At 43.1% G+C, this 26,023-nt stretch overlaps 1 protein-coding gene and 1 non-coding gene across 2 annotated transcripts in view; both read left to right on the top strand.

Moving 5' to 3' along the window:
- The first annotated feature begins 4,975 nt into the window (after nucleotides 1-4,975).
- LOC121550144 lies at nucleotides 4,976-5,137 on the top strand. Its single transcript, XR_005996924.1, has one exon. It is a non-coding gene; the product is annotated as a U1 spliceosomal RNA (small nuclear RNA).
- Nucleotides 5,138-5,944: 807 nt separating this feature from the next.
- LOC121550056 (transcriptional activator GLI3) overlaps nucleotides 5,945-26,023 on the top strand; it is a 173,733-nt gene continuing 153,654 nt past the window's right edge. Inside the window, exon 1 of the mRNA XM_041862164.2 lies at nucleotides 5,945-6,301. The gene's annotated coding sequence lies outside the window, so the exon portion shown is untranslated. The remainder of the gene's footprint in view (nucleotides 6,302-26,023) is intronic.

Below are 26,023 nucleotides of genomic sequence, written 5' to 3' on the forward strand. Positions count from 1 at the left end.
AGTAAAAGAGAAGAAACACCTTCTTTTACTTTACTTAAATTGGACAATCATTTCCCCTGCATTTGTGATTCCACCATTCCCTGGACATCCTCAGAGTAAGTATGTCTTCTCTTTTCTAATCACAGCCCTCCCCTTTGCACCTCATCTTCCAAACCGTGAGACAGTTAACCACGAGACAGACGAACACTGTAACCGAGAGGTTTTCTAAAGGAGAGCGGGGGAATGGCTGTAGTCTCTACAGGCATACCAGAGGAGGAAAAACAAAAGAGCTGTACCTGTAGGATTTCAATGGGAGCTACTAGCTTTGATGTGGGACAGAAAGAGAGAGTAGTTTGATGAAATATTGATGTTTCTCTTTTTTAACTGTGTCCTGTGGGATCTCTGTTTGCTTTCAGGATGTGTGAAGTGTGTGCAGTGGTCTGGGCCACATTTCTGCTACTGTTACTGGAGGAGAATGGACTGGGCTATCAGTTGAAGGAGTCTTATTGGTCCTAACGGTCCTTAATGTGGATGGAAGGCCCCCTTGACGAGGTGGAAAGGTTGGTCGGGATCAAAAGGAGAAAGGTCTTTTCGCTGTTCTTCTCCAATTAATCTTAGCCAGTAGATTTACAGTTTGTGGATCTGACAACAAAATACTTCAAATGCCTGGGATAAATGCTGTATTGTCAATTTCCTGTCAACATTCAGCCAGAAGGGTGTGTATCCTTATATAGTGTGTATGAATACTCAATAGGAAGTGTGTAGAGTAGAGGAAGAATGTTCACTTGAACTTTGATCTTGACAACTTTGTCATCATGTCAGAGTTGAAGTAACTATGCGCTCTCCTCAGCAAAGCAAAATAATAATTGTCTGACCCAATATTCAAATCCTTACTTACTTAACCTAATATCAGGGAGCGTGTAACACGATTTCCAATGGTGGCTCCAAAAGTTTGATTTGAGTTTGTAAGAATGTGACCCACATTCTTCCAGCAACAAAGGGGATGTCCATTCATGGAGAAAAATTCTGAATATCGATAACCGCCTTGAGAGCTTTTGTCTGAAAGCTAAGAGAGAGCAACACACGCTCCAACAGGCCCAAAGAAAGAAGAGATGGTAAAAAAACTAGTGCGATTAAACGCTGGCTCTCACACGTTCACGTTCATACACATACAGAGATACCCAGCACACATAATGACTTCTGCTGAGGAGAGTTGCGATTATTTAAACTTAAAGGAGAGGAGAGAGGGAAGGAGGAAGAGAAAGGGGGAGAAAGGAAGACTTCAGAGGAGCAAGGGGCAGGAGATAGGGCTGGGAAAGGTCTCGCCTTTAAGTGGAATTAACATGCTTTTCCATTGGAGTCCATTAGATAATCATATTCATGCCACACAAGGCTCCAAACCCCCTCACTTTCATTATTCCCTTTTAATCCGCCCTGATAAGGGGGTGCAGGCGTCGTCGTTTCATTATGTCGTCATTTGGAAGCTGCATGAGAACCCTCGGGACGTTATCACAGGGAAATTGCTTAAATAGCCGAAGTGGATATAGTTTTGCGTTTATTATTTCTGACAGATTCAAAATAACCCCACAAATATCCCTCTCTGTGATTATAAAGGGGGGGGGGGGGGCACTGAGCGCCTGTTATCAGTCATGCACGCTAATGGGCCACTCATAGACACCCGATATACCTCCAGCATGCACAGAGAGACAGGAGAGAGAGCAGAGTAAGGGAGCGAGAGAGAGAGAGAGGCTTTATCTCAGTCGTGTCTTCACTGTTTGCTCTTTGATTTGGCAGATGGCTGCGAGGCCTCAGTGTGTGTGTGTGTGTGTGTGGGGGGGGGTCTGTGTGTGAAGGAGCACTTGAACCCTGTGTACACAGCTCTAGGATGGATGGGGCCTAATGCTCTCTTCAGGAGTAGATTAGTGGTCAGTCTAGCAGTCCTTGTGGTGTGTTCATTTGGCCCCAGTAACTCTGGCCCCTCTTTCCCCTGACACATTGGGAAGCAGGGACCACTGGTAGCCCTAGTCTGTTTGCTGCCTTGTCTTGGAGAATAATGGAGTAGCAAACAAGTGGGGAACAAGTAAACAGTGAAGGGTGCTCTATCAATTGAAAGCAGTGAAAAAATAAGGCCAAACGAGTCACAGCATAGGATGTCAGTGGGACTTTTTAGTCAAATCCTGAGTTAATAAAGTTGTAATTAAGAAAGTATTACAATCTGGGAATGTATTGTCTTATTCATGAAATGAAAGCTTTAAAATATACTATATTGGTCCAGAAGGAGTGGAAAACTGTTCCTTGAATTGGGACCCTTGGTGTTAACTTGAGAGGAGACTGCATGCGGTTCTCAACTGCACAACTCACTGAACAAGCCTGCCATTCTCTTGGTCTGCACCCCAAATGAAGCCCTATTCCCTATGTAATCCACTACTTTTGACTAGGGCCCATGGGTCTCTGGTCAAAAGTAGTGCGCTATGTAGGGAATAGGGTGCTATTTGGGATTCAACATTGGTATGTCCAATGCAATGCTAGAGGTCAAATCTGGATGGATATCATATGCTTTTCTGATGACATATCCCTTTCACTGTGACATCTGTCCAATTGGAGAGAAATGGAGAGAAAAATTAAACACTGTATTGCCAAGTAGTCATTTTATGTTACTTGTGTAACTTATTTCAATGAGATCATGAAATTACTTTTGGGAAAAAGACTGATGCAGTGTTAAATGCATATTTGTTGTAATGTATCAATCAGTGTGTAGATGAAGACAAACAAATGAATGTGTCTTTTACAGTTTATAACCGTTCTGTTTTATTCGAACACAATTCGAAAAAAGCCTCAGAAATGAATCACAATATGTGTAATGAGAATATACTGTTTGTTTGTCTGTATGTCGTGTGAAACCATGTAATATTAGTGTGTGTGCCACTCTCTCTCTTTCTCTCTCTTGCTATGTGTGTGTGTGTGCCTGCCTTGGTGTGCACATCTCTGACTGCAGTAGATCTCAGGTCTGGAACAAACAGTAGTTCCTCCTTTATTGGGGTGATATCTGGGGCTTAGACGGGGTCAAGAAGGGAACCCGTACCCCTTTCTTTCTCCTCCAGAATCGCTTTGGCTCCAGAGGTGCTTTTGATGTGTGTTTTGGCTCTCTGAGTTCTACTTTGGAATAGGTTCTTGGGAGACCATTGGTTACTTGCCTCCAGGCAGAATCTCAATCCCTAGGATCCTAGCCCTCTTTGATGAAATACTTTCTGGAGCTGCTAACCCCACTGATGCCCATGTGCACCCCCACCTCCCTCTCTCCATCCCTCCTTCCCTACACCCCACACCCTTCCTACTGCCTCCCCTGCCCTTCCCTGCTCCTCAGATCATTCTCTTTGAGAGACTCATACAACAAGGACTTTATCTTGGTGTAGTCCAGTCCAGCTGAGCACAAGCCTTCACAAACAGACAGGAGGATTACCCGTGTCTTACAGGGGACCTTTGACTAGGCACTCTCTGTTGCTTGGTTTGCTGTTGTCACTGTCACTGATTGGCCACTTCATGCTTCCTGCTTATAATTCTGTAGAATAGAATAAGGGATATTCTATCTGTAAAGATGAAGCGTTACAGAATCCACAATAGAAATGTAAAGGTCATTTGATGGAGCCGACATAAGCAGCGTTTACCATGAATACAGTCTCCGCTAAAGCGGGAACATTGTCTTTAAATTCCAATCATGCTGTAAAGCTGAATTTCCGTGATGCAGATTGAATAGAGATCTAACTTCATTTTCCCCAGAGGAAAGTTTAGTCTGTACAATCTATGTTTACATAGATATACATGTGTACCTCCCTCCATCAAGCTTTCATTAAACTGAATATCTATGCCAAATGTTGATGAAGACAGAATTAATTGTCCATTATTGCTCTATTTGATTCCAAGGAAAATGTTGTGGAGGCACAGGCTATCCATGACAGCATACATACAGTAGAGATCAGAACATATGACACACTGATTGTTGATCAAGAAAGTAATTTATCAATATTACCTAGTCATAATGATCTATGTAGGTAAAGACAGAGGTGTCACTCTCTCTATGCGATACAGTGGATACCAATGCTTCAAAAATCACAACAATGGGAAAAAAATTATTACAGGGCACATTGATTTGACCATGATCCTGCTTGACGCAACTGCATTTAATTTGTATTTGTTCCCTTTCTTCTTAGTGGAGACCACGACGCAGTTCCCCACTACCACAACTTATGGAGTCAAGATTCCCACATTTGGGGAATTCTTCCTTTTCCTATTCCTTTTATAGGGCACTACCTTTGACCAGGACCCATAGGGAATAGGGTGCTATTTCGGACAACGTGACCTCTTGACCACACACACACTGTCAAATCCTGCTTAAATGATTAACTGGGGATTTTGCACATCTTCATTGATTGATACAGACCCCTGTAGACCTCTCATACTACATAATTTCCCTGTATATTGATTGTATATTGATCCTACCTAACCCTACAGGAAAGCTTTCCCCTCCTTAACGTACCATTTGGTCTCATTCAGAAGGCTGGCCCAGGGGACCATGACTTTCCTCCTCATAAATCGTCAGTTTCCCTATCAAAAGAAGCTAGACACGTCACGTAATTCCCCTTCATACGTGAATGGGAGTTTATATGGGGAAAACCCAGAGCAAGTGACCTATGTCAATTGGCTGTTTTTCAGGTTGAATGTGTAATTGCAGACTGGTAAAACTGTTGTATGTAGGCCGCTACGTAACCATGTCAAGAGGTCCCGTTGTCCCAAATAGCACCCTATTCCCTATGGGTCCTGGTCAAAAGTAGTGCCCTATAAAAGAAATAGGGTGCCATTTGGGACGCATCCGTAGACCACTGGACAACTTGACCTAGACCTAGACCTACAGTAGATCATTCTATTTAGGTATCACAACAACAGAGCATGTCACTGTCATTGCTATATGTTGCAGAGACACCACAGAAATGCAGTTGCTATATTTACCTGGCAGGGGAGACATCTTGGTCACGAAAGAGGTTCACCCAGGACGAAGCTCGGCCATTGCACTCCGGCCGTGCTGACCCCATGCGAATTCCCCAAATGTGGGAATCTTGACTCCATAAGTTGTGGTAGTGGGGAACTGTGTCGTGGTCTCCACCTTTGCAATTACACTCTACTTACCTAATGTAAAGAGGGACCCAGTTAAACATAGGCCTACTTTAGGCTTATCTGAATGTCATGCTAAACAAACATAGATTTAAATTAGTTTGAAACATGGGAATGGAATATTAAATAACAATTTCACTTGAGCTGAATAAATGAAATGTAGATCACACCTGAACATAGGCTGAGACACAGTGACCCCCCCACACTCCAGGGTTAGACAGAAAGAAGAAGAAAGGACACTTATTGAAATAACATTCAACCCACAAGTCAATGCAAACAGAAAATGTATGTTTAAATAACATTCATTATTCATAACAGATACTTTATGATTGAATGATATTCATATTCATTGGATTTTTGTATGATTAATGAAATAACTCATACTAAATTAAACCATGCTCACCTTATCCTGCTTATTTATAATGCAGTATAATTTTTTAAATGAAGAATAAATAGGCCTAAACGCAATTGAATAGTTTTGTTATAGCCACTGGATTCTGGGCCACTGGTGTTGAAACTATTATGAATAACAAGACAATACTGGCACTAAAAATCACAAACTTCATCCTAAGGAGTAGAGGCAGCTAAGTGAACTATGTGAGTATTTGCCAATCCTTTGCAATTTTGTGCGACTGGTAATGTACAACAGTTCATTCGTTCCAACGGTGTCTGCACCTTCTCAGTAAATTGCGGCCCGGAGCAGAGAGGCGAAAGGGAGGGAGGGGGTACGGGGGGAGAATAGAAAGGGAGGGAGGTAGAGTGCGAGGGAGCCCGATCCGAAGGGAGAATACGAGGGAGGAGTCAGGCGAGGGAAAGAGCAGCTGGATTTCCACACTTCGCCCTCTTCTCTTCGAAAAGCATACTTAATGTAATAACTACAGTCCACGAGTTTTTGAAAACACATGTTTTCTTATTCATACAGGTTTGCTATATGCTATCGGCAGGTATGTAGGGCGGTTCACGGTTTTAGTTCAGTTTTCGCTCTGTTCAGCAAACTGTGAAAAGGAGAAAGACGCGGAGAAGAAGGAAAGTCTGGCAGAGCGGAGTTTGGAGTTGCAGCGTAAAGTCACATAGGCAACCCAAGAGCGCGAGAAGCACATCTGCAACAAGCGAAAAAAGACTTCACTTACAAGAAGACAAAAAAGTTCAATAACACGTAAGTGCAAAAAAACACGACGAGTCATGATTAACTGTTTCCTTTGAACATTTTGCTATGTACTGGCTTTGAAAGGGTGGAAGAGAAAACACATTTATTTCAAAAAGTGTCAGAGGTATCATGTTTAAAATAAACTGGAATTTCATAGAAGTGCATAAATCGGAGGGGGGTGATATATAAGCAGAAAATAGTATGAAAACCCAACCTATTCACTAATATTATTACTTGCTCAACATAAATGACTTTAGACACAGCATAACATATTTACTAACACTACGTCTTTTGCTGGATGTTTTCTACTTTCTTTAAAGTTACAAGTTTACCCATTGCATAGTTTCCAAACTTTGCTGATGCAGTTTCTTAGAAGGTGATAGAAACACACTCTCACTCTGTTCATTCAACACAATGGTTCTTATTCCCCTAAATCTGATTTAAAGGTGTGTTTAAAGTTATTTAATGGAAGGTTTATACATTTTAAGTTTGTGCATTGGATACACTTGAATGCAAAAGTAATTGCATTGTTGAGAATTGTGATATGGGCTGAAACTTCTTTGGGAACTTCCACTACTAAAACAAAAAACTTCCACTATTGGACTTTTGCCCAAAGACACGCATAAGACATGCATATTGACATGTGATCATATTTCAGCAGGATTTTACCATGTTATCGATTCGGTCTCTTATCCATTAGGCCTAATATGAGTTATGACTGGATTTATATACTATAATTTATGGACTATTGTTCAGAATTCCATGTAGCCTATTCACATAAAAATATAATGCAACCACTGAAGTCCCTATTTCTACAATCAAAATATGAATGTAGCCCCACATTTATTATGCAATGCCATAGGCACAACTTAACGATTATACAGGCCTGCAGACCTATATAATGAGTATTGTAGGCCCGTCGAGTTTGACAAAAGAAAAGCAACTAGGTTTAATCAAATTAAATAGAAAAGTTCTAAATAGAAAATGTAATTTCTGAGTTTAAATAGACTACACTATAGGCTACTTTTGGATAGGCCTTATATTCGCACTGGCACATTTGGATACTTTCCCTTAATATTGTATTGCCCTGATTTTATAATTAGATCTAATTATTAGGCCTATAATTTTTTTGTCTTTAATCCATTTCGTTTTTTTGCGTCTGTATCATGGCAGCACGCCTCCACATGTGGAGATATTTGTTTTACACTTTTCCTTCTGCTACCAACCAGCTGTTCCAGATTTTATCTGCTTGTCAGATTCTGTGTGAGTGACTGTTGGACCGTTTGTGTCTCGGGTTTCACGCCGCCATACAAACAACAAGGGTTCGAGGCGTTCAGCGGTGCGGTGACGGCTCAGACAAACCTTCTTTGACACTTGGCAAATGATTAACGGAGATCTACAGTAACTGCCTTGTGATCTAGCATTAACAGTTTAAGAGTTTGTGCAGATGAAAGTTTTTTTACCTCGTGTTAAGAACATGGTCATCTGGACTGGCCAGTTTTAGGCCCATATGAGATCTCTCTTGTGCTGCCTTAAGAAGGAAAGAAAAATAACAAGAACATAGGCCTATAACCCACTAAATTTAGTGATCTTTTTGACGCATAATTTTGGTTTTTACGCATCATTTTGTTTGCGTGAGCCCAAACCTTTATGCACTTATTTTTTGAAATCATATGCTCAGTATTTAATCATTTAATTGATCTAGGGAACCCCCCAACTATGTTTTATGAAATAATATTTGGTTTGAGTATGAACATCAAGGAAGCCATAAACCTCTGTTTTAGCCTAATTCTCAATATCTCAATAGATTATTGTTCCTAATCAAAACTAGTGTTTGGTACAGTAATATGGTGTATTGTTATCCTTATCTAGCCATGAAACGAAATGTCATTTTTTATTAATGCATTTTTGCCTTTCAGATATGTATTTTAATCAAGAGAAACAAAGTTTTTGGCTCGCAAAAATCCAAGCGTTATACCTCAATTATATAAAGCCTACCTGCATTCTAAAACTATCATCTGTTATTTTATTTAGAGAGGATGCAATGGACTTAAAAAACAAACTAGAATTTATATATTTCTGGTATTTTGTGATTAAGTTTTATTTATCAAAATTGTAGTGATTGATGGTCGACAGAAAGCTCTATGACAGAGTGCATTTTTCATGAAGAATGTGTGATTGCTTACCCCCAGATTTAATGATCACCAAAGCAACATTAAACTTAATTATATTAATTTGAGCTCTATTTAGCCTTAATGAATGGCTGATATTTTCCACGAGAAAACAATGCTCTGAAATAATCACAGATTGGCTCTGAGTACCTGCCTATATGTGTATGGAGCTGGAGATATTTTATGATTTAATCATATTAAATATGAATGATATCTGATGAACACACTCAGTAATATAAATATGTATGGCCTTACTGTTTTACATCTCCAGAACAGAACGGAGCTCAGCTAGGGGCTGCAGCTTCGCTTGAACAGGTGCAATTTTACAAAACAACGACTGCATGTCATAAATGATTCAGTAACAGTGATAAATACACATAATGTTTAAAAAAGGCACAATGAAGAAGCTTTTTTTTTTTTTTTTCCACCGGCTGAGATGAATCAATGCCCGTCTGGTGAAGGGAACAATCTGTAACGCACAGTCCCACGGATAGGGAAGGAAAGTCACGGATAACCCCTATCCTTCCCTCCTTATTCCTCCTCAGCCCGTCTGATAGCAGAGCAGCCCTTTATCTCCATATTAGCAAACCTTTACATTCAATTATGCATAGCTGCGAAACACCAGGCAGTGCACTCCTGACCTTTCCAACCTGCCCAAAATAAGGCCTGTCACACAAGGAGATGTTAATGCATAAAGATGAAATATTATTACCCTTAAGTCAAGGGCCTCTCAAATCCACTATTCTAGTCAGGCACTTAAAGGAGGCCTCTGTCCTTAGGCCTTTTTACATCCTAGAGGAAGAATACCTGTTATCAGGTGTGTATGCATGAGGCCCTAATGACGTCTGTTGTTGTGGTAATGGAACTCAATAAAGGCACACTCAGAGGTACCAAGTGTATTGTTCTATGAGGTTAATGTAGGGGAAGTTGATTTTAATTAAGGTAACATGTACCAAGGCTTTTGGCAGAAATAAATAAACACACTATCACAATGGCTACCCAATCAAAGTTTGGAATCTTTCCCCTAAGTGATTTGTTTCGCCATCGCTGCCCTGTGAATATATCCGCTACATGAATAGATTGCCCCCAATAGGAATCCCTCACTTTGATGATTCTGAACTTTGATATATTGACATCAAATGGAAAAGTTACAGTGGGGAAAAGAAAGAGAAAGAGAGAGAGAGAAAGAGAGAGAAAGAGAGAGAAGAGAGAGAGAAGGCAGCAAGACAAGAGACGGAGGTGTGTATGTGACATGTGAGTGGCTCCTTCACCTCCTTGTAAAAAGTTGGGGCCGGGGCAGTGTGCCGCAGAGTGTAGCCTACATCAAAGTGTCTGGATGCATTTGCGTGTGAGCGGCGAGAAGAAGGGGGCAGGCGGGAGGGCGCAGCATGAGGGGCTTCTCCTTGGCCCTCCTAATCCCCAGGCCCAGCCATCCCTTCAGGGCATGCCTCAGATCTGGCTCTCCTAGCTCTCTGCATGGACGTACCCGTCCTCTGCCGGCCGATTTAATATGCTATGTGTTCCTGCACCCCTCCACCTCCACCAGCAGCGTCGTAGAGCAGGACCCCATTCACCCCCACTCCCTGCTTCAAGGAGCCCCACTTAAGGCACCTTTCACTGGGCACGTCTTTCCACAGTGAGGGGGTGGGTGATCTGATAATAATAATTTGGTGGGTGCTTATATTTGACCTAATTCACACATGTACAAGTGTGTATTAACACGCATCTGTGAATTGGAAATGTGTATTTTGCATATCCCATCTCTCCCTGAGACACCCTCGGAGAGTGGGGTCACGGCCAGTGTCTGACATGATCAATGGGGACCCTGGAGCAATTAGGGTTAAGTGCCTTGCTCAAGGGCACATTTTCATCTTGTTGGCTCGGGGATTCCAACTTGCGGCCTTTCGGGTACTGGCCCAGCGCTCTAACCACTAGGCTACCTGCCGCTCACAGCGGGGTGCGAGAGAGATGCATAGTGTAGTGACATGCATATACACACACATCCATTTAGATATATCCACACCATACGCAGAGCCTCTGCATAAAATATCCCCATCATAGACATATTTTAAACACAGACACACAAACACACACACAGACACACACACAGACACACACACACACACAGACACACACACAGGAGCGTGCAAGCAGAGTAGCCAGTATTTATTCTTCAGCAAATAAGAAATGGGAAAAGAAGCCAGAGGCTGAGAGTCAGAGTGATGCTTTGTTTCCCAGGGCTTTGGCCTCACTCAGACTGGACCTACCAATTAGCCTGGTCAACCACCCAGAGAGAGAGAATTTAGTCTGAAAAAAAAATGAAGATGAATACAGGAGTGAATGCGAGCTAGTAGTCCTGGATGAAAGGACTGTGAACCACAGAGCGTGTCAGTGAGCGCCTGCGTTTTCTTTTCTCACACACTCGAGTACAAACAGAAGCAGGTCGCGCCTGGGTGACGACGTCACTTGATGGCGTTCGTCTCCTCCTCTGTTTCCCATGAGCCGCCGTAAAAGCGTCTTTGCGGCTGTGGTGTGAGTATGGCAGCAAGAGGTGAAGTGAGCTGCAGGCCCATTTGCTTGTGGTGTGGCGGGGCTGTGTAAAGTTGAGATTCTGAGAGCTCGGACAGTGGGGATGCAGTTCCCGAATTCCCGGGGTCGGGTCTGTTATTGTTATGTGGCATTGTGTCATGGGCTTGATGGGAGCTAGTTGTGGCATCTCTAAGGGGGCCTGCTCTCCCTCCTCGTCCAGGGAGCCAGTGGCCAGTGGACAGATGATGGCTCACTGTGAACAATGATCTGTCACCTCCTCCTCCTCCTCTTCCTGGTCTCTTTGTGTATGTGTGCCTCTAATCCCCCTTTTCATTCTCCTTCACTTCCATCCTATGTTGCAGGGATTGCGATCCCCATTCCCCCTCTTCTCAAAAGGGGGACACTACTATCGGAGGCAAATTTCTTGCCTGACCTGAAAGAAGGCCTCTTTTGTCAGGACGTCATTTGAAGACTAATCAGAGAGAGAGATAGAGAGAAGGAGAGAGAGGGGCTGTGTTTTAACAATACTCCGCAGGTAGTGAGAAGGAACAGGGGTTGGAAGGGCGGAGTGGGTTGACGGAAGGTATTCCTCTCCTTTGCTTATTTTTTAGACAAAGCCCAGTTCCTTGCAGGGTGGAAGGGGGCGGGGAGGAGGAGGGAGTGGGAGGTGGAGGTGGGGGGGATCCAGGAGTTTTTAGTTCCTTGAAAAGAGAGGGGGGGTCATTTGTAATGATGGTCTGTCATCGGGACTCCCCTACCTGCCAGAGGAAACCTCAGGGCGGGCCCCTACCCTGCACCGTAGAGACTGTTGCCCTATGTACATAGTCATTGAACACCGGTCACTTTAATAATGTTTACATACTGTTTTACCGACTTTATATGTATATAATGTATTCTAGTCAAGGCTCATCCTATATAACTACAGCTGTACACACCTTTCTATTCATATACTGTCCATACTGTTTATACACACCATCTTATACATTTATATTCCAGACTCTTACATTGCTCGTTCGGATATTTATTGATTTCTTTCTTACATTTTTGTGGGATTTGTGCGACAGGCTTGGCCTGAGGAATAAAAGTGGGCCTCAAAAATGTATAGAGCAACAAAAATATAAACGTGTATATGAGCCCCTAAACCGTCTTTGGCTATTCCAGGCCTGACTGGTGTTTTTATTAAGAGAGGTCGACATGCTTTGGAAATATATCTTATTCATGAAGAAAAAAAAGCCAGGGCTGGACTTCCCAAAGAATGAATTATGTTCCCCTTTCCCATAAACCTTGCTGCTCCTCAGGTCCCAGCCGGGCCTCAGAGGACGTTGAGAGTGTCACGCGACATTGTAAAGCCTCCCTTAGTGAGCAGGGAAGTGCGACGGGTTCCATTTGTCAAAGGTGCACGGCTGTTTTTTTTCCCTCCCCAACACTTTCCCGGCTCCGTCCCAAACTCATTGTCTGAGCTAAGGCAGGACATTAGTCACTGCGGTGCTAGTGGAGCCTGCGGGGTTGTGGGACCAACCAACGCTTGAGTGAGGGAGAGTGTGTGAAAAAGAGAGAAAGCAAAGGGAGAAAAGAAAAGTGTGGGTCTATGTGTTTGAGAAAGAGAGAGTGTGGAAGAAGGAGAGAGAGAGAGTGTGGAGTCTACAGCTCTACCTCTAGGCTCAGTATGTAAGCCCCTGTCTACCCCCCAAAGCTGCTTTCACAAAGAGATTTACAAGACAGGTCTCCGGTGTGCTGCTTTGCCGCCCTGCATCATGAGGGTTTGTGTTTGTGTGTGTGTGTGTGAGAGAGAGCGAGAGAGTGTGTATTTCTCCAAAACTGGGTTAAAAATTCAACGCTAGAATAAGTTTTTTCCTGTCTTTTTATATTATCTTAGGTTTTCTAAAATGAGTGGTTCCTAACTGGTCAGTCCTAACCAGAACCAAGGGATGGCATGATATTACTTATTCTACCTGATGAAGGAGGCATGCGAGGTGGTAGGCGGTATCTTTGGTGTGTGTGTGTGTGTGTGTGTGTGTCTCGAGGGGAGTCAGCAGTCACACCACACATACAAGGGATCCTGTTAGCTTTTGGAATTATTTATAAAGCTTGGCTGTTGTGTGGCTCTGTAGTTCCCTGTCTCATTCCATTACTGCCTATGACTCTACCTGTGCAACCTTCAACCCCAAACAGTCCCTCTGCTACTGTACTGAGTCTCAGAGTAGGAATGCTGACCTAGGATCAGTTTAGCCATTTAGATCATAATGAATAAGATCAGGGGTAACTGATCCTAGATCAACACTCTTTCTACTCTTACACACTTTATATGGGCTTGTGTTTTTCATATTCAGATTTTTTTTAATGGGCTCACAAGTAGGAGAACAAACAACTGTTGGTCCAATAGTTCCTCTATGGGTTTTATTATTTAGTGGAATTCTAGTTGTAGTGACAAGCACAATTTCGAAACTTCAGAGAAATTCACAAAGTTATACTGACCATCACATTACACTGTAATCCAGTAGAGGTTAGTGTGTATTTATACTGAGTCCGGGTGGAAGGTTTAGTGCGTTTGAGATGGTATATGTTAATGTTGCCTTTATTGAAACAAGCTGGGATGTGAATATGGTTCAGCTCAGTAGATATGAGCAGAGCACTGATCTAGTTTCCCATTTCTCCCTCTAACACAGCCTAATAAGCCATTTACACATACATTGTGGAAAACATTTACATACATCGAAAATGTAACTGATAGAGTTGGTTCATGTCCTAGAGGTAAGAGTTATTGTGCTTGTGAGTGATTAGCTTGAGTGTGTATGTGAACGCGGGAGAGCCCTCTCCCGTGACTGCCAACCAGTCCTGTGTGATAGGTGCCAGATTGTATAGCTGCGAGCCAGAACGTCTCTTCCTGTCAGAAAAGAGAGAGAACGAGAGAAAAACGAGAGAAAAAGAGAGGGGGATGATTACAGAATACCGTTCCTCTGATCTGATTCATCACTGACTGTCTCTCCTGCAAAGGGTGAACTTATTATCCCTGTCTCAACCTCCAGCACGGTGCCAGCTGCTCACCATGTTTCCCAATTAACCCCAGGCACCCATCTAACTCGCCAATTAAGGCCTCCTCCTCAGCGCTTTTATTTGTGTGTTAGCATGTTAACTGGAGCCCTGGGTCGTGTTCATTGTGCACCAAATAGAATAAAACAGGGAGGGACTACCTGTACCTGTCCAATAGGCAGACAAGAAACGCACGTTTTTGTATCCTGTTAAGTGAGCGTTAAGCAAGTAGTAAGTAAGCATGGAGAGTGTTTGTTTAAGAGGCGTCCTAAGCGATGGCTTTATGGACCCCAGAATTTATTTGAGGCGGCGACACAAACAACTGAAAGGCGTAAACACAGCCAGATGTTGGTTAGCTTCCTGACTGACGACTGCTCCAGGGCCCGAGGGGGCTGCCATTGTAATAACAAGGCTTCTTCCCCATGTTTATTTGTGGCCTTTTCTTTTGGGAGCCATTTTGGAGCAGTCTGTATGTCCCCTTTGAGTTTTGGGGGAAGTTTTTGTTACACACTTGGAAATGCTGTGAGTTTTATGATAAGTAATGTGGATGTTATTGCATATCTCATAGGAGTACGGGTTTGAAGAGGATGCATATTTTTTTCACCGGACTTGCAGTAAAAGACTGTGGCATTTCAACTTCAAAGTCACTCTTCACTCCAAAGATATTCACTTGTGTGGGTTTTAAAACATAAAGTACAACCTCAGTAGACCTATATGCCGAGCTCTGGGACATGTGACTGTGTGTGTGTGTGAGTATAGGTGCACCTTACTGACGCCGTGGGAGGGATGCGGGCACGTTGGGGTGTGCCAATCCCTATGTGTGTGTGTGTGTGTGTATGTACAGTATGAGCTAGCAGGCCCTGATGGGGGGGCTTTAATGAAAGTGAGAGTGAAGTGTTGTCTCCCTACCAACCTAGCTGTGCTGTTGGGAGACATGTCAGCCATGGGGGAGCTGGCTGAGCGGAGCTGCTTGGGAGTCTGACTGGGACTCCCTCTGTCTCTCTACTTTCTTTGATCTAACACTTCCTCAACCCTACTCCTTATACAGTACAGTACAGTAGAGTCTTCATTGAAGTGTCTTCACCTCTAGCTGAAGTCAGTGGTCGATGGCGCCGATGGTCTTGGCTGTGTATCTACAGTATCTACTGAATGGAACTTGGTCGAGCGCAAACAGAAACATTAAAATGACAGAATAAAGAAACCGTTCGCTTTTAACTTGCTCAGCATTGTGGGTAATAGGAACAAGCGATTCGGAACAAGCAAACAAGGGCGAGTAATTACGAATTAAATGTCATGTGGTAATGGCGTTTGTTTTATACGTGTGATTCATAGCGTTGCATGGTTTAAGAGCAGTTACTTAGCTGCCTCATTAAGTGAACTCTTTCAGTTCCGTCCGCACCAAATGAACTAGGCCCACTTTCCCAACATCCCTCCCCCTATCAGTAGCGGTGCTTGGGTAAAATCACCGGGGAAGCCAATCCAGAAAAAAATTATCCATATTACAACCCATGTATTGTGATAATTGCATTGTTTGCTCTATAACCTGCTAGTTCATATGTCTTGCCACCGTGATATATAGGCCTAAGGCCGAGACAGTAAGAAGAAATTCAACCACACCTTTGTTTCATCACAAAACCAGAGAGCAACCTCTGTCCTGTGAAGTCCATAAAGCATACTGCATGTAACAAACAGTTACATGACCTACAGCATGGTCAAGCAAGGTAATGTTTCCAACAGTTTTGGACTAAGCAACTATTGATTTAGAACCACGGAGAGTTACCGCAAGTCGCAAAAAATATTTAGTCTAGTCAACGTAAGCTAAATATGATGTGCCTGTCCATGGTACTGATTTCTGTGTGTGTGTGCGTGCAAGTAGAAAAACATGTTGGCTCGCCCTACTTGTAGAGAAACGCAAATGTCATCCTCCTCTTTCATGTTGCCTAAACGGTCTATGACTCTGTCATACACGCTTTTAGTTTTTGTTGTGCTAGGCTATCTGGCTAAAATACTTGCTCACTAGCCTAACTTCCTTTCATGGGCAACGATACCCCAGGCCCGATAGTTAATATTAGCATACCACATCTAGCTACATATTGAACTTCCATCCTCTCAGGCCAGGGGCACAACGTATTAATTTATGGTTGGATCAGAATCACCGTTATAATCATTGGCCAGTACGGAGAATTAAGTAAAACCACAAGTCCAAATCCCTATCTCCATCCATGGCTAATTTAGGAAAGGGGTGATTTTAAGCTGATTGGCTATTATTAGATTTTTTATCAAGGGAGGCCAAATGCTCGCTGGCTTCCCTTGCATTCAATGCTACGTGCTGCAACAATGTCATACTCTTTTTGACCAGACAGCATCAGATAGATGGGCTACACATACAGAGACAGAGGGGCGCTGTTTTGCTCGCTCGGATGCTTTCTCCGGTGAGATACATTCAGCAGCCTCTTGCGAATTTAAGGAAATGTATGACAATTTTTTTTGGGGAAGCCTGGCTTCCCTTGGCATCCATGAATACACACCACTGCCCCCTATATTTCCCCTGTCAATCACTGCCATGTTAAATTACTATGATAGTTCTGATAACATGCTGATAGCATGAGCAATCACCAGGCATTCTTGGCTGAGGCTGTTTGAAGGTATTTCTTAGGAATATGGGCCCTGGTCAAAAGTAGTTGTGATGCGTGATTTGAAGGAGTCAGGCGCAGGAGGGTAAATCACAGAATACAGAGTTTATTCCGGGATACAGCGTTACGAAGAATAGCGTCAACCAGTCCAGTGCGCAAAACAGGCGCACTGGAACAAAACAGGCACACGGGGAAAATATACCCCGGCAATAGAAAATACTCTGAGCTCAACCGAGCTACTTCTCCTCACAATAAACAATCACCCACAAGGACAAGGGGGGCAGAGGGAACACTTATACACATACTAATGAGGGGATATGAACCAGGTGTGTGTAATAAACAAGACTAAACAAATGGAATGATGAGATGAGGAGCGGCAGTGGCTAGAAGGCCGGTGACGACGAACGCCGAAGCGAGCCCGAACCAGGAGAGGAGGCAGCTTCGGAGGAAGTCGTGACAGTAGTGCACTAAAAAGGGAATAGAGTGCCATTTGGGACCCAGCCCCAGTCTCAGTGGGTCCAACTGATAAAAGGAGAACAGATGATAAAACATCATCATCAGAATTGGGTGTTGTCTGTAGTGTGGAATGTATGACTCAGTAACCCTTTGGATGTGAGCCCACCTCTCAGACAGGAAATGAGGTATTAAAGTCATGTCTTTCCTCCTTTTTCTCTTCCTCCATCTGTTCATCCTCTCCATCTTCCTCTATCCCTCCCTCACATTCCATTGTGCAAGGTTCTTATTCCAGGACAACTGCATTTTGCAATGTGATGGCATTCCTTTATTTTAGCCCTCCCTACCTCCCTCCCCCCTCCCTTTCATCCTCTCTTTATCGCCAGAGAGCCAAACACCAGTGTGACTTCATCTCGCTCAATCATCCTCCCTCTAATACGCTTTAAATGGCGAGGCCGTGAGGGCCCGGACGGAGAATTAATAAGAGCCAATAAAGTGCGCTGCCGGGGCATGGCGGCGAGTCTTTAAGTAAACATTATGACTTCTTGAGGGGGGCATCGGGGGTTAGCGACTTGATGAATCGTTGCGGAGCTCAGCGAGGGCTAATTTCTCACTTAGCCGTCCTGATGGGGCCTACCTAATAGGGCCCTTTACTGCCTGCTTTGGCTTGCGGATTGTCTGCTTCATGGGTTGATTATTGTGCTGTATTATTATCACGCTGCCCCCTGGATGTTGTTCCACCACGGGCCCTGCAGAGGCCCTGCTTTGTCATTAATCACATAATTCACTACCCTCCTCTCCTCCACTCACTCTGGTCTGTTGTACCGTTTATACTACTGACACAGAGGAAGGAAAGAGCGGAGTCAGCGAGAGAGATGGGTGAGAGCAAGAGAGAGGGAAACGAGAGAAAGAAAGGTAGAAAGGACAGAGAGAGAGGGAGGGAGGGAGGGAGGGAAAGGAAAATTCAAGCGATAGAGAAAAGAGAAAGAGAGCGATGGACAGATGGAGGGAAAATAGACTGAGACAGAGGGAGAGTAGGAGAGCCCAGAGGGAACATGGGGATTAGAGTGTAGAAATTAGAGAGGGGCCACAGTAACTTGCGGCTCAGCCTCGTAACAACAGACAGACACTGTCTGGGGGACATTGGACCAACACCTCCATCACTCCACTTGAACTGACTCAGGCTGCGTCCCAAATGGCACCCTATTCCATTTGTAGTGCACTACATTTGACCAGGACCCATGGCACCATATTCCCTTTGTAGTGCACTACTACTTTTGACCAGAGCCCTATTGGCCCTGGTCAAAAGTAGTAGTGCACTACAAATGGAATAGGGTGCCATTTGGGATGTACCCAGTGTGTCCAGCTGTATGATTTGACCATACAGTATGTCCACTATGTAAGTAAAGTACATTATCTTGGGAAGGATGCCATTGCCTGCTCAATGCAAGTCTACAAGTCTAATGATATGATAGGAGGTTGTATGGAGACGTTGCATTAGAGAATAATACAGTATAAAGATATGAATGGGAGTTGTACTGTATGTGGACATACTTTATTAGACATCTCAAGATCTTTATGAATGTGAGTAGTTGTATGTGGAGACATGGAGAAAAGGCCTCCTGTAAAGGGGGAGGGAATTATCTGGTCCCCAGGGACATGCAAGGAGACCCTCTCTCAAAGCCTTACCTGGTCCCTCTACAGCCCCCCTACCATCCCTCTGCTTGATCCTACTCACTACGGAGTGTGTGTGTGTGTGTATGTATTAGTGTTTGTGAGTTTTTCATCAGCAAAGGAATTCCTCTGCTTCCCCTCATGCAATCCCTGGGGTCCCCTCTCCTCTTGATGCTGAGCACACACACTTGTAGATGGAAAGGCACACATTCCATGTGGTGTATATACACTCGCGCACGGAAAGGCTCACACTCTCAAATACAGTACAGAGCATCTCTCAATCTCTCTTTGACACAGGATGAAAAACCTATAGTGAAAAACACACTCATACATATATACAAAGCAAAGCACAGGAGGGATGTGTGCAGTAGGTACTGTGGTTTTAGTTTTTGTGGTGTCTTCCAAAGCGTTGTGTGAATTGTGACTTTATAGGCTGGGGCTGCCTTTGCTAAAGATGAGAGGCCCATTGACAATACGACCCTCACTCTTTCCTCCGCTTTGAGTTCCATGCGGTCACTTAACCTAATTTTACAGAGACTCAAAGAAAGAGAGACAGAGATTTATAATAATTGTATAATAAGCATTATTGTGGCATTCAAATCAAGATGGACAAACATTTCAAGGGCCCACATACTTGTTGAGGAATTAGGGACAAATGATGGCTCAAGTTTTGGAAAATGTTAATGTATTGTATTTTTTTTGGCTGCTGTAGTGTTTATCTGGAGATCAGTTTGCAATTGTTGGGTTCTGCTTGGAACGAAATAGCTGAACGAGCATCTTTTCAAGGAGTGCAGAAAGTGTATAGAACAAACAAAGACTCTGTGGCATCGTGGGGGGAGATGAATCGAGTCAAGAGTAAAAGCGAGAGCGAGAGCAACCAAGTACCATGTAACATAACCACTCCACCATGGGAAAAGGACTGACTTGGGGACTTTTGGGTCGCTCTTAGCTCTAGCGTGGTACACAAGTTCTACTAAAACCAATACAGAGCAAAATAAATAAATAAATAAGCAGAGGGCTGGGGGAGTGGGGAACGCTGGAGGAATGCCGGAGGTTTCCATTGTGGCCCGCCGCTTTATTTGCCCCTTATCTACTGGGTAGCAAGCGCAAAAGAGGCGTTGTGTAAGCATTAAGATTACATTGTGTGGTTTTGTTACCCAGGAATGTAAGATGTACTCTACTCGTTGCTGTGTGAAACGACACACGGTCCCTCGCCAGTCCTCCAAAGCATCTTAAGTGGAGAGGTCTGGGAGACGGAGGCGCGCGACGAGGATAATCGCATTAGCTCCGCCAAAAGCCACCAATGGGCCGTGTTGTTGCACTGTTTGTCCTTGAAAACAAAATGTAAACCAACCCTCTCACTCGTTCGCTTTGCAGTCGCACCTCCCCACTCCCAAATAACTGCACAATGTTGATACTTAGGACAAAAAGCCCCAGTTTTGTTTAAATGATTCCTCTTGAGTGTATCTGTGCGAGATAGGTAGATGTTGACATACTTCTTTGAAGGTTAACAGACATAAAACGTAGCTATTTCTCTACACTGAAGGCCTTTTTCATTAGACACTTATCATCTAGAACTCATTGCCCCAAAAACAGTTCAGATGTACAGTTGTGGTGTCGCCCACTCTGGTAGAACAATATCTAAACATGTAAACAACATAAAGTTTGAATAGCCCGACCATGTCACTGAACACAAAAGGGTGAGAAAGGCCATTGAGCTTGTGATTGTGAACGTCTCTCTAGTCTCTTCAATAAAGGGATTGAACCAGGGACCAACCTCCGACCATTTGGTCACACTTGAGGTTCGCATACCGCTCCATCTTGCAGCAGATTCTCTTGGTCTGCATCCCAAATGGCACCATATGGATCCTCATCAAAAGTAGTGTACTAAATATGGAATAGGGTGCCATTTGGGATGCATGTTTGGTTTACGTGTGCTCCTTTTATAGGGCCCTTTCCTTTAACCACCAACCTCCGTCTCAAAAGCAAACAACACAAATCAAATCAAGTTGTATTTGTCACATGCTTTGTAAACAACAGGTGTAGACTAACAATGAAATGCTTACTTACGGGCCCTTCCCAACTATGCAAAGAGAAACATTTCAAAATAATATAAAAATAATAACACAAGGAATAAATACGCAATGAGTAATGATAACTTGCCTTCATAAAGTATTCATACCCTTTGACTTATTTCACATTTTGTTGTGTTACAGCCTGAATTCCAAATGGAGTAAATCGATTTTTCTTCTCACCCATCTACACACAATACCCCATAATGACAAAGTGAAAATATGTTTGTAGAAATTTTTGCAAATGTATTGAAAAGGAAATACAGAAATATCTAATTTACATAATTATTCACACGTCTGAGTCAATACATGTTAGAACCACCGTTGGCAGCAATTACAGCTGTGAGTCTTTCTGGGTAAGTCTCTAAGAGCTTTGCACACCTGGATTGTACAATATTTGCACATTATTCTTAAAATAACAATTCAAGCTCTGTCAAGTTGTTTGTTGATCATTGCTAGACAGCCATTTTTAAGTCTTGACATAGATTTTCAAGCCGATTTAAGTCAAAACCTTAACTAGGCCACTCAGCAACATTCACTGTCTAGATCCTGGTTCGAATCCAGGCTCTGTCGCAGCCGGCCGCGATTGGGAGACTCATGGGCGGCGCACAATTGGCCCAGCGTCGTCCAGGGTAGGGGAGGGAATGGCCGGCAGGGATGTAGCTCAGTTGATAGAGCATGGCGTTTGCAACGCCAGGGTTGTGGGTTCGATTCCCACGGGGGGCCAGTATAATTTTTTTTTTTTATTCACTAACTGTAAGTCGCTCTGGATAAGAGCGTCTGCTAAAAAAAAAAAAAAAACTGTCGTCTTGGTAAGCAACTCCAGTGTATATTTTGCCTTGTGTTTTAGGTTATTGTCCTACTGAAAGGTGAATTTGTCTCCCAGTGTCTGTTGGAAAGCAGACTGAACCAGGTTTTCCTTTAGGATTTTGCCTGTGCTTAGCTCTATTCCGTTTATTTTTTATCCTTGGCGATGACAAGTGTAACCGGTGTGAAAATGCTAGCTAGCTAGCTTTGCGTGCTAGTGGCATTTCAATCGGTGACTTCACTCGCTCTGAATCCTGAAGTAGATGTTTCCTTGCTCTGCAAGGCTTTTGTGGAGCGATAGGTAACGATGCTTCGAGGGTGACTGTTGTCGATGTGTGCAGAGGGTCCCTGGTTCAAGCCCAGGTTGAGGTGACGAGAGGGTTGGGTTGGAAGCAATACTGTTACACAAGCATACCCATAACATGATGCAGCCCCCACCATGCTTTAAAATGTGAAGAGTGATACTCAGTGTTGTGTTGGAGTTGCCCCAAACGTAACACTTTGTATTCAGGACATAAAGTTCATTTCTTTACCACATTTTGTGCAGTTTAACACTATTATTGCTCACAGATGGAGTCCATGCAAGTTATTAAGTGACCTGTTAAGCAACTTTTTACTCCTGAACTTATTTAAGCTTGCCATAACAAAGGGCTTGAATACTTTTAGACTTTAGACATTCAGCTTTTCAATTTTAATGAATTTGTAAAAATGTCTAAAAACATAATTCACTTTGACATTATGGGGTATTGTGTGTAGGCCAGTGACACAAAATCTAAATGTAATCAATTTTAAATTCAGGCTGTAACACAACAAAATGTGGAACACGTCAAGGGGTGTGAATACTTTCTGAAGGTTCTGTACACAGGGTACCAGTACCGAATCGATGTGCAGGGGTATGAGGTAATTGAGGTAGTATGTACATGTAGGTAGGGGTAAAAGTGACTAGGCAATCAGGATAGATAATAAACAGAGTAGCAGCAGCATATGTGATGAGTCAAAAAAAGTTAGTGGAAGAAGGGTCAATGCAGATAGTCCGAGTAGCTATTTGGTTAACTGTTTAGCAGTCTTATGGCTAAGGGTAGAAGCTGTTCAGGGTCCTGTTGGTTCTAGACTTGGTGCATCGGTACCGCTTGCCGTGCGGTAGCAGAGAGAACAGTCTATGACAGGGGTGGGAAAACCTTTTGGCTCAAGGGCCAAGCAAAACATGTGAAGCATTTATTCATTTTCACATTGACAAGCAACTACTAGTGTACTGTAGGTGTACATATGCTTGCAGAACAATTCTATCCTTGTTTTTTGTGAACACATTTTTCAAAGTGTTCACAAAGTTGATATAATTTATAACATCACAGACACAGTCAAACACACAGACACAGATCCTGCATCTCTACCCTTGTTAAGTACAATCAAACTTATGCAAACTTAAAAAAATATATAAATTATATGACTGGAGACATGGAAAATGTAACAGCAGATGTGTAAAAAAAACGATTAAAAAATTTGAGTGAAACATATGTAAAGAGCATCAGTTTCATTTGGAATGGTCTGATTCTGAAAGCATATTAAGGAACAATTCTCATCTCCATTGTGAGCCATATTTACAGTTATCCAATCACCTCAGCCCAAATCTGACTAATTAGCAATTACCTGTATCCAAGTGCATTGCTGGATAATTCTCACTGCATAACCATCACCATGAAAAAGCATAATCCTTGCCTACCCCAGTCACGGTTATTTGAGTATTAATGTGAACAATGGGTCTGGTCACCTCTCTTGGCAAGGGCATCAAAGTCTGGTGTCATCTTTGATATAGAGATTCTCAGAACAGCTGACAAGTGGTAATTTGTTAAATTTGACCTGTGACGGGATTTGTTGTAATTCATGACTGAGAATGTTTGTTCACACACATACAGTTGAAGTCGGAAGTTTATATACACTTAGGTTGGAGTCATTAAAACTCGTTTTTCAACCACTCCACAAATTTCTTGTTAACAAACTATAGTTTTGCCAAGTCAGTTAGGACATCTACTTTGTGCATGACACAAGTCATTTTTCCAACAATTGTTTACAGACAGATGATTTCACTTATAATTCACTGTATCACAATTCCAGTGGGTCAGAAGTTTACATACGCTAAGTTGACTGTGCCTTTAAACAGCTTGAAAAATTCCAGAAAATGATGTCATGGCTTTAGAAGCTTCTGATAGGCTAATTGACATCATTTGAGTCAATTGGAGGTGTACCTGTGGATGTATTTCAAGGCCTACCTTCAAACTCAATGCCTCTTTGCCTGACATCATGTGAAAATCAAAGTAACTCAATCCCAGAACAACAGCAAAGGACCTCGTGAAGATGCTGGTGGGAACAGGTACAAAAGTGTCTATATCCACAGTAAAATTAGTCCTATATCGACACAACCTGAAAGGCTGCTCAGCAAGGAAGAAGCCACTGCTCCAAAACCACCATAAAAAAGCCAGACTACGGTTTGCAACTGCACATGGGGACAAAGATCGTACTTTTTGGAGAAATGTCCTCTGGTCTGATGAAACAAAAATAGAACTGTTTGGCCATAATGACCATTGTTATGTTTGGAGGAAAAGGGGGGTGGCTTGCAAGCCGAAGAACACCATCCCAACCGTGAAGCACAGGGGTGGCAGCATCATGCTGTGGGGGTGCTTTGCTGCAGGAGGGACTGGTGCACTTCACAAAATAGATGGCATCATGAGGAAGGACAATTATGTGGATATATTGAAGCAACATCTCAAGACATCCGTCAGGAAGTTAAAGCTTGGTTGCAAATGGGTCTTCCAAATGGACAATGACCCCAAGCATACTTCCAAAGTTGTGACAAAATGGCTTAAGGACAACAAAGTCAAGGTATTGGAGTGGCCATCATAAAGCCCTAACCTCAATCCTATAGAAAATGTGTGGGCAGAACCGAAAAAGCGTGTGCGAGCAAGGAGGCCTACAAGCCTGACTCAGTTACACCAGCTCTGTCAGGAGGAATGGGCCAAAATTCACCCAACTTATTGTGGGAAGCTTGTGGAAGGCTACCCAAAATGTTTGACCCAAGTTACCAAATACTAATTGAGTGTATGTTAACTTCTGACCCACTGGGAATGTGATGAAATAAATAAAAGCTGAAATAAATAATTCTCTCTACCATTATTCTGACATTTCACATTCTTAAAATAAAGTGGTGATCCTAACTGACCTAAGACAGGGAAGTTTTACTAGGATTAAATGTCAGGAATTGTGAAAAACTGAGTTTAAATGTATTTGGCTAAGGTGTATGTAAACTTCCGACTTCAACTGTATGTGGACCCGAATAAAACAAGCATCCTTTGGGCGTGCTTTTTAATGTTTGGAAACTTTGTTTCATTCAGTGAGCCATAGAACTGGTCTATTGTTGCTGTTTTGTACTTCTCCTTCAAAGCATTGTCACATTGTATGTCGATGAGCTCCAATTGTGTGTCTGGTGGTGCTTTCTCACTGTCGAAAGACAGGGGGCATGATACAAGCTCCAGCTCAGTCTCAATCTTGGTGAAGCCTGAGAAGCGGTGGGAAAACTCAGCATGCAGGTCGATCAAAGTGCTACTGTATGTCTCAGTGTGGCACTGTGATGTGGGCTCGTTCAGTGCGGCCAGTGTCGGAAAATGAGCGAGAGATGGGCTGCTCATTTGTCTGGAGAACAACATAAGTTTGGCCTTGAATGCTTTCACGTTGGAATACAGTTCATGCACAAAAACACAATTTCCCTGCAGTTTCACATTTAGATCGTTCAGATGCCCCAATATGTCCACACCAAAAGCAAAGTCGCCCAGCCAGTCTGTGTCTTTCAACTCGGAGAAGTCGTCAGCTTTACCAACCATATCAAGGAACATACCTATCTCCCCTTTTAGTTCCCACACACGGCAAAATACTTTTCCCAGGCTTAGCTAGCGCACATTTGAATGGTACAACAAGTCCTGGTGCTCTGCTTCTGTGTCATTGAGCAGCTGAATGAACTGACGATGGTTAAGCCCCCTTGCCCGTATAAAGTTGACAAGTTTTGCTCATTTTTCACGTCAAAAGTTGTCAAGCAATGAAGTGGCTATATGACAGCGCATTCTGAATCTGACTGTAGGCCCAAATACAGAGCGTGCTGCCAAGTTACACCGCCATCTATTGGAGGTTGTTTGTATATCATGGAATTAGTAATTTTAGGCCCAAAATCGTAAGTCAAATATAATAGTATTTAATACATTTAAAAAAATGTCTCGCGGGCCGGATTGAAGTGCCCGGTGTGCCGGATACGGCCCATGGGCCCTACTCAACCCCCCCCCCGGTCTATGACTTGGGTGGCTGGAGTCTTTAACAATT

This window comes from Coregonus clupeaformis, chromosome 34, assembly GCF_020615455.1.
Source record: "Coregonus clupeaformis isolate EN_2021a chromosome 34, ASM2061545v1, whole genome shotgun sequence".
Taxonomy (NCBI): Eukaryota; Metazoa; Chordata; class Actinopteri; order Salmoniformes; family Salmonidae; genus Coregonus; species Coregonus clupeaformis.